At 45.6% G+C, this 12,115-nt stretch overlaps 1 protein-coding gene across 1 annotated transcript in view; it reads left to right on the forward strand.

Moving 5' to 3' along the window:
• The window catches only part of RTN1 (reticulon 1), a 114,634-nt gene that overhangs the window by 72,994 nt on the left and 29,525 nt on the right, over nucleotides 1-12,115 (forward strand). The gene's annotated exons all lie outside the window — the stretch shown is intronic.

Below are 12,115 nucleotides of genomic sequence, written 5' to 3' on the forward strand. Positions count from 1 at the left end.
CTCATTTCATGGGGTCTTGCTCCTGAGACTTTTGAGTGACCGAGATGGTGTGATCCCAGATTCTCAATCCAGCTACTGCAATTTAGGTTTCTTTATGCCAGTTGAGCTACCTCAGATGATGATTCACAGGCATGTTCCCTAGTCTCTGGAGGAGGAAAAGTGCAGTCTTTCACTGTGGGCCAAGTAGTCTGAAATGTCTCTGGGTTTGCAGTGGGCTATGGCCTGTATCTCCCATTAACTTTGTGGACAGTTAATGGAGTGCAGCTGCCACATGRCAGCTTGTTACTGCAGCCAAGCTCTGATCATGGTGGTGGAAATGAGTCATGTGCGCGCTGGTGGGTTTGCATTGCATWTGATTTCTGTTCAGCTCCTCCCAGGTCATTTTTTTCAGGGAGAGAGGTTGGTACTTCTTCAGCCCTCAGGTGAGACTGCAGGGTCACCCCTTCTTTCTGCAGAAGGGACAAGGAGAAGCTTGTTAGGCACCACTGGCTTTGGTGTCCTTCCTGGAGTCCTGTTCTGGTGGGATACATGAGTAAGGAACAGTCAGTTAGTGGTGATGCTTGGACAGGTGCAGAGCAAAGCTAAGAATGGGAAAATTTCTCTCTTCTCCCTGAATTCAGAGCTCCCTGCATGAGCTCTGAATTTTTATCACCACATCCCACCACTCTGCCAGGAATTACACAATTTCTTTTTGAATTTTGGTGTGTCCAAAGCCAGRTGAAGCAAGCAAGACACACGGGGGCTTTTCCCTCTCCCAAAGGGGCACCAGCAGTCATAGTTTCTGCCTTTGGTGGGAACTGGGTGAGTATCTGAAGAACATACCCTGCACTTTTCTTTGCAACCCTTCCCAAAGCTTTCACTTTTTGCCACTCTCAGGGACAGGACCATGGGCTGGACAGTTGCTAGTTGACCTCAGTTGGCTGTTCTTGTTGGAACAGTGCTTCAACRGGAGGCACTTCTCCCCCAAGGGTATGCTGTCCTGAAGAGTGCTGGAGCCTCTCCATGTGAGAGGAAGGGGTCCTCAGGCTCRTTGCAGTTTGTACACTTTCTCTCCCGTTTAACGACCCTCTTGTGCACACATTGTGTGCAAATCAGATGGCAGTTTTTCTTCTCTGCCACCGTCTGGGATCAGTAACTCCCAAGTGCAATGATACTCTCCCCTGATCCACACAATCCACATACACCAATGTGTAGTACATGTGGAYTGACCCTTCAGAAATGTCTCAGTAAGGTCTAAGCTCTTTGAATCCCAGCCTTTGCTTCCATAACCTCAACATTTTGAACCGTTTCATCTCTGACATCTGTCCCCTCCTCTGATTTTTGGTTGTGCTCATGAAAATTGCTCTCCACTTGTTGGGTAGGACCAAACCTTTAAAGCATGAGTGTCAAAGCACCTTGAACACTTGCAGTGGCAGGCTCTTTAGAGTTGCTTTTAAAATTCTGTGTACCTTAATGCAGGATGATCGTACATCTTTTCTCAGGACTGCCATCAATCCCACTGCCTACGTGTGAGTTAAGTACAGCAGCTATAAAAATTTATAGGCCTTGTCCTTCCATTTTCATATATCTTTTCTTTAAGAACAAGGGACTGCTTCTGAAGACTTGTCTTAAGTCRGAGTACTTAAACACAAGTATATAGACATTTCTGATAAATATGACACAGAGTGAGGTTTCTGTCAAGATTATATCCTGTCTGGTGAAAAATAGAACAGAGATTCTTGTTTGATTATACACAAGAGCTATATTTTTATGTAAAATGTTTTAAATGTCCAAACCTATTAAGCCATGCAGAGCAATGTCTAAGCCAAGTGCAGCAAGACAGTAGATATCTGTATACAAACAGAAACCTGCTGAAAACAGGCCTAAAGAAGAACGACGTTTCATGTGTAAAGGCCCCTTTCTGCTAGCTGGGTTGCGCAGCTGATGGGAGGCGGCAAAATTGCCSCGAGCCCAGGGCTTGCCTTGCTCCGCCGGTGTCCTGCGAGTTGAACGACTGCTGGCGCAGACTTGAGGAGTGGAGACAGCGGTGGTGGTGAGGTGCAGGAGCTACGGGGACCCTAGCTTATTGCAGCTCAAGCCACTGGGGGAATGAGAGAGACCAAGGTACAAACTGTGGCTCTGTCTTACCGGTGGTTTTCCCATCTTTTATTGCGAGAGGGATTAGACAACCTCTTGAGGGCCCTTCCAGGACGACTTTGAGAAATCTCAAAGAGCACCTTATTTACCRGCGTTTCCCAAGATCTGGTCACCTGCAGAACCTCTATGGGGTCTCATTAGAGACCAATTCCCACCCTGTCCCTGGGACCACGGGCGGTTTCACCAGCCCAATAAACAAGGGTTGCAGGTAGAGGCTTGCAAGCCCCATTCGCTTGCTAGGGAAGCTGCGAGGAGAKAGCCGCCCCGCTCACAAGGGATTTTTCTGTTCACGCAGTAAAAACAACGGAAGAATTGCTCACAGCTCGGGTATATTTTAGAAGCTGAAAGCTTGACCCAGTGCTGCTTCCAGCGTGTCTCCGCAGCAGTGATCAGTGACTCAGCTTTGTGCACGGGGATTCTTTTAAGGCCAACTTGCTTTCTTACCGTGGCTGTGACACAGAGAGTCTGGTCTGGAAAAAACCAAGCGATGGTTTTTCCAGATGCCTTGACATAGCGATGCTTTGCCTGGGCAATCTGGGGAGACCTCAGAGATCTGTTATTRACACAGAAATCTGATACTTATTGATCGCTCTTCGGTGGCTGACACGATGTGCAGTAAGGAGAGACGTTTATTCTGGGAGTACAGAAACAAGAAAAAACACTACGTATTAGGAAAGGGCCAAGTTATGCCATCTGCAAGATTTTTTYCTAAATGGTGTTAAAAAGCTTTCTCTGTAATAATTCATACTGGAGGTGCTTTGTGAAGTTTATACTACAAATATGGAGAAGAAAAAAAAACAAACTAGAATGTTTTGGTTTTATTGAAAGAAAGTGTTGACAGTTAATGAAATTTGGTTGTAAACGTAGTGTTTTTCAGAGAACTTTCGACTATTTTGTTTGGCTGTTTGCTAGAAATACTGATTCTGAGCCACCGGAACACTCTGAGAGTTGGGAATCACGGATTTTGACCAGTTTTATCAGTTAATTCAAACTGAGAGTTTGGGCTTATTTCAGGATAGGTTTCGATATATGATTAAGGTCTGGTGATGTAGAATAAGCCCCGAGTCCTCAATGAGAGGTGAAAGGCGAACTTTTGAACATCTCAGCCCGAGTCTTTGACTTAATAAAGAGAGACTTGAGCCTACTCCTAAATCAGAGAGGCTTTCCCCTCAACTCCTGTATTAGGCAGAATACAGACTTCCTGGGACCGTGTTGTTCATCTGGTGGTCTGCATGAGGGTGAGTTAAAGCATTTGCCTGAGCGGCAGTCCTGGAACTGGGGGTGTATGAGGAGAGCTCTCCTCCACTGAGAATAAAACCTGGAASTGGGTATTTGATTTTATTGGTGTTTTTCCTTAGCTTCTGAAACTGCACTGCTGATGGTGACATAATAACAATATCTGCTGGGGAAAGAAAAAAGGATTATTAAAAATTTTCTATGGGAGGCTGCTGCGCTTACATGAATCCAGAGAARCTCAGAAAATAAGAGGCATGCAATGATCCAACAATTCAATTGGCTTGTTTTTTTGAAGAAACAACGATGTCTGGTATTTTTGTCATTTTGAGTCTTAGCCTTATCTTGATTACTAATTTGTTTTGCTTTATTCGTCTGCAGTTTTTTCTAACTCTCTGAACCTCTACCCAGTTTTGCCCACTGTTTTCTGCAGAGAGATATCACAGATTTTCTCCGTTTTCCCTCCGGCTCTGATGGCAGCTCAGTGCTTATGTGGGAACTGTAAGAAAGACTAGCAGTGAATGAGGTCATTCTAGTGTTTTGCTTTCACAGCATTTCATTTGTGTGTGAGGAATACAAACAAGTATGGAAAAAAATAATGCTAAAAGAGACCAAGTTGATTTATCTGGAGCTGAGTGTGAAAGATGGAGTAATAGTTTGRATGGCCACAATCTTTTACTTCCATGATACGTCTGTCAAATGCTAGTCTGGCCACGGTGGGAGCATTTGGTGGTGTCAAGGTTGTTTAAATCAGCTCTAGCAATGAAAATTTTGTTTTTTGKCATTTGGGAAGTCATGATAAGTTTCTAAAGTGTTACAAGTCTGAGAGGCTCCAGCTAAGCATCACTTATAAAAAATGGGCGTACAAAGATCCAAAGATCTTCCGCTTCTGAAATAGGCATTTCTCCATTCAGGAGGGCTGAATCTTCGTTTCCTGCATAGAAGACACACAAGATTAGTGGTTTAAAAGCAATATTGTGCAACAGTGACTATTTCAAAGAGGAAAACCCTGCCAGTGGTGCTGCCTTGGGTGAAAGGCCTTTTGCTTTCCAAGGTGCCTTATTCAGGATTAATTTTCCTATCCACTTCAACTTGACTTACAGCTCTGTACACCGAAGGCACTTTGGTACCACACACAAACCCTTAGGCGATGGTGCTGTGCGCTGTTATTTGGAGCCGGTGGTCTCTGCCAAAGGTTTGGTGCTGGTGCTGGAGTTTGCTGTGCTCCTCAGCTCCCCATACGAGTCTTCTGTAACACAGATCTTCCGTTGCAAGTTTACTYACAGTGCATACGGAAATAATCCACAAAATCCACAGCTCAGTTCATTAGAGTGCGAATTAGGGTGAGATCAAGGATCAAAGAACAAGTGATCAAGGAGAGGAACCAGAATACAGATAATCCGTACTACCTTCACAAGAACCCGGGCGTTAGAGAGAGAGAAGGCTTCCGAGGCAGCAAGGTTACCTTCCTGCTGGCTGCTTCCGTGAAGGGTTTGATTTAACAGTTGGACGCACGGATTTCCGGGTAAAGTAGGAATSTCAGCAAAGGTTGTTTCTGTTCAAACTGGATCCTAAAGAATAAATGGTCAGTGAAAGAGCTTTTGGTTTTGCTACATCCTCTGTTTAGAGAGCTGTGAACGTGCTGGAGCTGTACGAATGAGCAGAACGGATATTTTTTTCCGTCTTTGAACAGAAGGTGCAATGAAGAGATTGCAGAATTTAAGGCAAAAAWCTAATGTAGATTCCTAAGGTTTGATACTACCCACTGCCTGGCCAGTATAAACCTTCTGCCTCGAATGATATCAGCTGAGGTCCACAGTGGTGTAAGATCAAAACCCAACCTCTGACAACACCAAAGTCAGTGTTTTCACAGGGACTCATTTAAAACCAGCGTAAGATCTATACTGGCTCACTGAGTGTGTCGGCAAAGAGGCAGACATTGTTTAAACAAGGTTTTCTGCCCTATCTCTTTTAGAAATATGGACTATTCCTTACAGAGGCAGAGGGGGGGAATTATTGCATACATCCTAATGAATTGCTGATAACATCCGCAAAACAAAGTCCGTATCTGGGCAACCAGCAAGGARCAGGATATGTAAGCTTATAGAAAAGCCAGAGGAGATTAATAGTCAAGATTTCTGAAGGTTACTTTGYGGGCTAATGCACCATTGAAACAAAAGCAGCTGTGCTTCCTTGCTTAGGTCAAGTGCAAGAGCTTTTCCAAAGCATGGAGGTCAGTTCTCCYGGCAAGGGGGTGGGCTGTATTTGCTGTTCAGCTCAGATGCCTGCACTGAAGCTGGTGGAGCTTTGCAGCTGCTGAGATAGCAGACCTATGCACACGTTAACTAAGAGCTGAAGTTTTAGTGCTCCAACCAGGGAGTCGTAAAGGGTGGGATTTAATAAAAGCCATGGTAGCAATTCTGCCGTCTGAAATGAGCACTCACCTACAGGCTTAATATGCACAGATGGTCATTGCAGCTGGATATATCGGCGGGATGTAATGTGCTGACTCTGCTGCCTGGTGCTCTCAGACATGATAATTGCACATACAAATTAGGTCAGAAGTTGTGTGTGCAGTGATGTTTGGCAGTCCAGCAAAACAGCCCTGATTCCTTGCAGGAAAAGGGTCTGAGAAGTGTGATTTCTGGGGCTGAAGTAAAGATGGTTCAGTCTCAGCAATAACGCTGTTAAGGCTAATGTGCCTACACGTTTTGTCCGTGCTCGGAGCCTCAGTCTCCTCGGCGCTGCAGGGACAGTGTAACAGTCCAAAYCTCCAGACAGAGGGATGAAGGAGATGATGTGATCCTTGTGTTACAGATGGGATAGTGAAAGAGAAACACTCTCGTCTTAAGGCTTAGAGCCCCTTTGCCTTGGGAAGCTGGTGAGAGAGGGGCTGAGTGAGACTGACTAATTTATTATACGATCARTTCATTGAGTGAGATGAATTGACTTCTGTCAGATGCCACCGGGAAAGCACACAGGACTGGGAAATGAACACCAAGTTTTCTGAATCCCAGTCTATGAAATTATCCTTATTCCCTGGTTATTGATCCTTACATCTCGTAGATCTCTGTAAAAAGTAAATGAGTTTCCTTGTCTTTCAAAGTGGCAGCAAGCAGGGATGGCAAGGTGACATGCGTTGACCAGAAAGGCTAGCAGCACACCATTTCCATGGGTGCTTCCATGTAGCTGTGCAATGTGCTTTCCATCTACAGCTCTTGCTCCTCAAGCAGCAGTGAGGGGGAGATTATGTTACAATGAGGCTTAAAAGGAGAAAAGCGCTGAAGAACTGATCCTACTAAGTGCCAAAGCAGCTTTGAAACATGCTTAATGGTACTGAATTATTCATTGAGCTGGCTGGGCAAACTGATTTTACAGAAGGAAATAAATGAGGGCACTGGAAGGTAAATTTCAAATAACATGTCAGCCAAATGCCCAAGCATCACAGATTTCACAGAGCATCTAGCCCAGGATCTGACTCCTGAAGAGTCCCCTGAGTGCTGCCTGGTGCAAGCCCTTCGTAAGGGAGAGATCACGGCTCTTCACASGGCTGAGCATTTTGGCAGGCACTTAGGTGCAGCTCTCTGGTGATGCTTGTGGACCCACGATAGCTCAGTTTGTGATGGGAGATCTTCCCTTTGAAGGGTGGTATCATAAGGAACAGGGCATGGCAAGGCAGGAGCTGTCCGAGGCCAGAGGCATTGATGAGTCAACTGAGGTAGAGCGAGTAGAGTCATGAAGTCTCGAGGACTGGCTTTCGTCAGCCCCATCTCTCTAGAGAGCATGTAGCGATCTCTCATCCCCTTTAAGTGTCTGGCTTTTTTCTGTTCCTGCACCACTGCTTAACAGTTAATTGCAAGTTTTGCAATGTGATTCCCCAAGACGCTTCTTCTCCAGGCAAATTGCCCCTTTCCCATGCCAGTCTGGGCAGCGACTGGCAGGTCTTTCCCATCCTCTCTCCTTACCAAGGATGAGCGTTAACCGCTTCAAAACCCATACAAGTAGGGGGAGATCATGGTGATTGTAAAAGGTATRTCATCAGACTTGTCTGTGTTGTATCAGTGTCTTTTGCGGGAAGGGAGGGAACCAAACCCTCGTGTTCAGTGGCGTTAAGATCTGCGCCTGTTCCTGGGGAAGTGTGAGCACCGGTATTTGTAGACTGAGTCCTACCTGGGCAGCCAGAACTGTTCTCTGGCACGTCTGTGTTTGCGAAGACTAGAAACGTTGCCTCGAACACCACGCAAACGGTGCTGCTACGTGTGACAGAGCTCCGGAGGTATCTGGGGGAGAATATTCAGAGCACTGCTTCAGCTGCCTGTGGTGTTGTTGCTCAGGTTTGGAGAAGCTGGCAGCTGAGATTTTCTACCYCAAGTCAGGATTTATTCAGATGGGTGCTTTGCTTTTGCCCTACAGCCAAGGATGGAGTTCAGATCTGCCAGGGGTTGGGATCAGGCACGTATACACACACCTTTATGTGTAACTTTATATCTATCTTGGTCCATGCTCACCCTACCACATCTCCTCCTGCCTGCTCCATGCTTGCTCAGTGGAGAGAGTCCTGAGTGCTGCTAAATKGGCATTTTGCAAAGAAAGCAAGAGGACTATGATGCAGCAGAACCACAGACAGCAGGAGCTGTTTGTGCCTTTGGCAAAGCTAATATCAGCACATCCAGCTGTGCTCACCTTTATCTAAGTACTGCATCCTCAGCTGCTTTGGGCTCCCATACTGAGATCAAACTATGTGCAACAGGGYCTGTGGACCAGGCTATTGTCTCATCCCTCTCAGTGTTGTCTGGGAAAAAGAGGTACGAACTAAAAAGCGTGCGCAAATGCATCCTAAATTGCAGCAGCTTGCATTTTCCTAGGATCAAGATATACTCCTTCCACTCCAAATGTGGGGTTGGTGCCTCTGTGAGAACTCTCAAAACACCTGATGGGTGCTGTATCTTGTCAGTAGACTGGAAGATATGAATGTTCAGTGCCCGTTTTCCAGCATTGCTCTCCTTTCCTCAGTGAGAAACTCTTAGAAATGGGTGGAGTCGGTGCCTGTTAGTTTATTGCAGTTAATCCCCTGCAGAACTGAAAGGATATCTGAAAAAATTGAATCACTGGAAAAGATTCTGCCACAGAATTTTATTTTGCTTCRTTTTGATTTTAACGAGGTTTATCTAGGGGAGTTTCAGTCTTTTCAGAACGGTGAGAATGCAGTACACTCTTAGCTTTTGCATCTGCAGGATTTCATTTTTCCTGACCAAAGTGATGAATCTGTGAAAAGCTGAGGTACCTCTGTGAGTTCTCCCAGCGTATTTCAAACCAGAATAGGAAGGAAGAGGATGTAAATATTTGCTGAAATTCTGTATTCTTGGAGGGCACCGAGGGATCTACATTTGGATAATCTAAATTACTAGAGAAATCAGGGGAATAGCAGCTGACTTTGAAAGACTGACTTGCTAGATATATTTCTTAACAGCACAAATTGCTCCCTGATTTCACAAGAAAAAATGCTCTATGCTGATTATTGTTTTTAGATATTTTAGTTGCAGCATCTGGAAGCCCAGGCATGATCAAGATCTTGTGYTAGCTGGTACACAAGCACACAGTAAGATTCCTCTCCTAGGAGAGTTTGCAGTATGAATTTAAGGCTAAGAAGGATTTTTTAGTGCATGAGATCAGTAAATCCCACCAYGTTGTGTTGACTGAGGGTCAATCCTGGTCAACATCCTGTTGGAGCGGGCCAGGTGGCACCTGCTCTGGGGTGAGACATGAGTAGAGGAGGGCTTTACAGTCTGCTTGGAGCCCAACTGCATCCATCTTATTGCAAAAAGGAAAGTTGAAAAAATATGTCTGATATTTGCTGTATAAAACGGACATGCAGAAGTCTGCCCGCTTCTCTTGAAAGACATGGTGACTCTCTCCTCTTCCTCAGGAACTGAGGCCCATTTGCTGTAGCTAACATGGACACCTCCCTGTCTCTGCCCTTGCACAGAGCTGCCGGACTGTTTGCTGCACAGTAAAACAGGGGCTGCCTTTACTCTCCCATCAGCCTCATTGGACGCTGCTACAGTTCCCGTTGCGTTTGGACTCATCTTTAAATACAGCTCCTGGAGAAGGGGGGGGGGTCACTTCTATACGAGACAAAGCATGGCCAGCCCATGTGAACGTGCGATTCCTCCTGCCACTTACTAAAAATGATACTTCTCCTGCGCTCTRGAGGAACTGAAGAGGAACATGAAGACTAGAAGACCAAATGGCCTCCTTTAATTATTCATCATTAGCAGTAACTATTATTATTTAAGAGCTGCTTTTCTTGGCCAGAAATACTAACTTCTAGCCTGTTTTTTTCTGTGATCACTGCCATCGGACACCCTGCTGCACTTGCTGGCCTCTCATTGCCCTGTTGCGCACTCYGTCTTGAAGTAGGCAAGTCTGAGGGTCTTTTCCCCTCCACTGCAGTTCCAACCTGTTGCTTTCCCACTGTAACCCCAGGCCTCCTGGACCTCCTTCAGGCCTTTCCCTTGCAGTAATCCCTACCAAACCAGCTAGTGCTTCGCTCCTCGTATTGCTCCTGAACATGCACTGGGTTTTCCCTTGCTGTGCACCATTGATTTCCCCTCGAGACTGACTCAGCGTACGGTGCATTCAAGGCAAGAGCTCCCACCAGCAGCGCCAGCACATCTTACTGTCATCCCCATTTCCCTCTGAGAGGCACAGGCCTTGTTTACTCTTCTCTTTAATAACACAGATGGTTTTAATAGTTCTCTGCGTTCGCCCCCAGTTCATTCCTTAGTCTGTAGTCTGTTTAATGCTTTCGTCTAAGTGATGGCTTTGTCACTTAATCTCATTAAAACTTCTCTTCATTGAACTCCGTGAGCTGCTTATCAGACCGTAAGCCTAATCTACCATTGGTAATTAATTTGTTCTGTGCCTCCTACAATTTGGCATCGTTAGATAATGGCATCGTTCTCAAGGTCACTGAGAGCAGAGCACGAGGAAAACACTCGTAGCTCCAATACTAACTACCCAGATAGCCTCCTCCTTCCTTCTCCCTTTGCCACTCAGTTCGATTTTATTGACAGCTTTGTCCCTCTCCCTGAGCCAATTTCTAATGCATTTCAGCTGCCTCTTGCCCACTAGACTCTTCTACGTGACTTTGTAAATCAATCTCCTGGACTGGCTATCAGTGAATGTTCTTCTGATAGCCCCTAGACTCACCTGCACTGTTTTTCTTCTTGTCTTCCGGTTCATTTGTATTTGGTCCACGAATTTAGGAGTACTGTTCTTCCCTCACTGAACTGCACATCTGTAAATTTTTAAGAGCCATGTCCTTGTGAATTAAGCCACAAATCACTCTTTTGATGTCTACATTAAAAAAAAGGGGGAAAAAAAAAGAAAAAATCCAACAAATCCAGGATCATCACAGTTGGAATGAAGGATGAAAGCAAGCACTAACTAGAGGAGAAACTAAGCCAGTACTTCCCTGGTCCCTGCAGATCCTGCTGTGATGCTGGCACTCAGCAGCACTGGACCCTCTGCCTCTGGTCCATGTATAGAGAGAGATATGTTAGCAGGTGTCTGCCCCGTCTGGGTCTGCTGGTTTAGAACTCTTTTTAGCAATAAATTTTGCAGGATAGGAAAGGCAAGAATGCTGCCTTTGCTGATATCAGGATTTTCTGGCATGGAGTTATCCGGGGCCTTTGGGGACTCTCAGAACAGGGCTGGTCCCAGGKGCACGCTCATGGCACCTGTACCCARTCGCCCCRTCTGGACACCACCTTTGGCATCTCCCTGGCAAAGCTAAATCCCTCTGTGTTCCCCGATAGATTTATTCTCCTTTCCTATCTCTTCCTGTTTGGATGTTGTAGCTAACAAACTCCAGTCGATCTGACCCATTTTCTCTATCTTTGCTACTTTGCTCCTGAAAGTCCTTTATTAAACTTCAGTAATAGATTCACATGGAGTATCGTTAGATCTTGGGTATTGGTATTCCCTACAGCATTGATCACAGTAGTCAGAAATTCAGCATTCAGGYAGCTATAATCAACAGCTCCAAATCCATTACACAGAGCTGCATGGAGGAAATCTCACAAGTAGTGAAAATTCAAGCTTTTTTCCCTCGATTAGGTCTGCAAATATTTTTTGTAATCAGTAGTTTTTGTGAGTGGACTTTTTTTTTTTCCCTCCCCCTGGTGTACTAGAAAGGAAAAACAAATCCGGTGAGAAATTCTGCTGCCTCTTGGCAGAAGCCAGGCTGCTGCAAAAYGGGCACGTTGTCTTCCACGCCGGGGGGTAAACGCAGAGAGGACGTGTTGTGTTTGCTCCCGTCGTTGCCACGCGCGGTACAGCCTCGCCACCCTGCCGGGCGCGAGCTGAAGGCGCTGCGGTCGATTCGGCTCCGTAGCTCCAAAACAGCTGTGCAGAGCAGCTGCRTTCAAATAGTCGAGCACAACATTTGGGGTAAAAAGCAGCTTTTAYCTAAGGATATATGGAAATTACTCTCAGTGAAACGTACCTGGCTCAGTGGCAAGAAGAYGTATTTGCAATGGGCTTGCAAACTGTTAGGAACTGGATGTAGTGTTTGGATACAGTTATGCCTAAAGATGCTGGCTAACAGCAGGATAACTTTGCATTTGAGCTATMCAGACAGGTACATACATGTATTGACATGCAACGGGCATGTTAATAAGACTRACTTCAAGAGATTGACTCCTGAGAGCAGAACCAGGTTTGGCTTGACAGATAAACCCTC

Source organism: Rhea americana, unplaced genomic scaffold (assembly GCF_003343005.1).
Source record: "Rhea americana isolate MKP2758 unplaced genomic scaffold, rheAme1 scaffold_42, whole genome shotgun sequence".
In the NCBI taxonomy this organism is placed as follows: Eukaryota; Metazoa; Chordata; class Aves; order Rheiformes; family Rheidae; genus Rhea; species Rhea americana.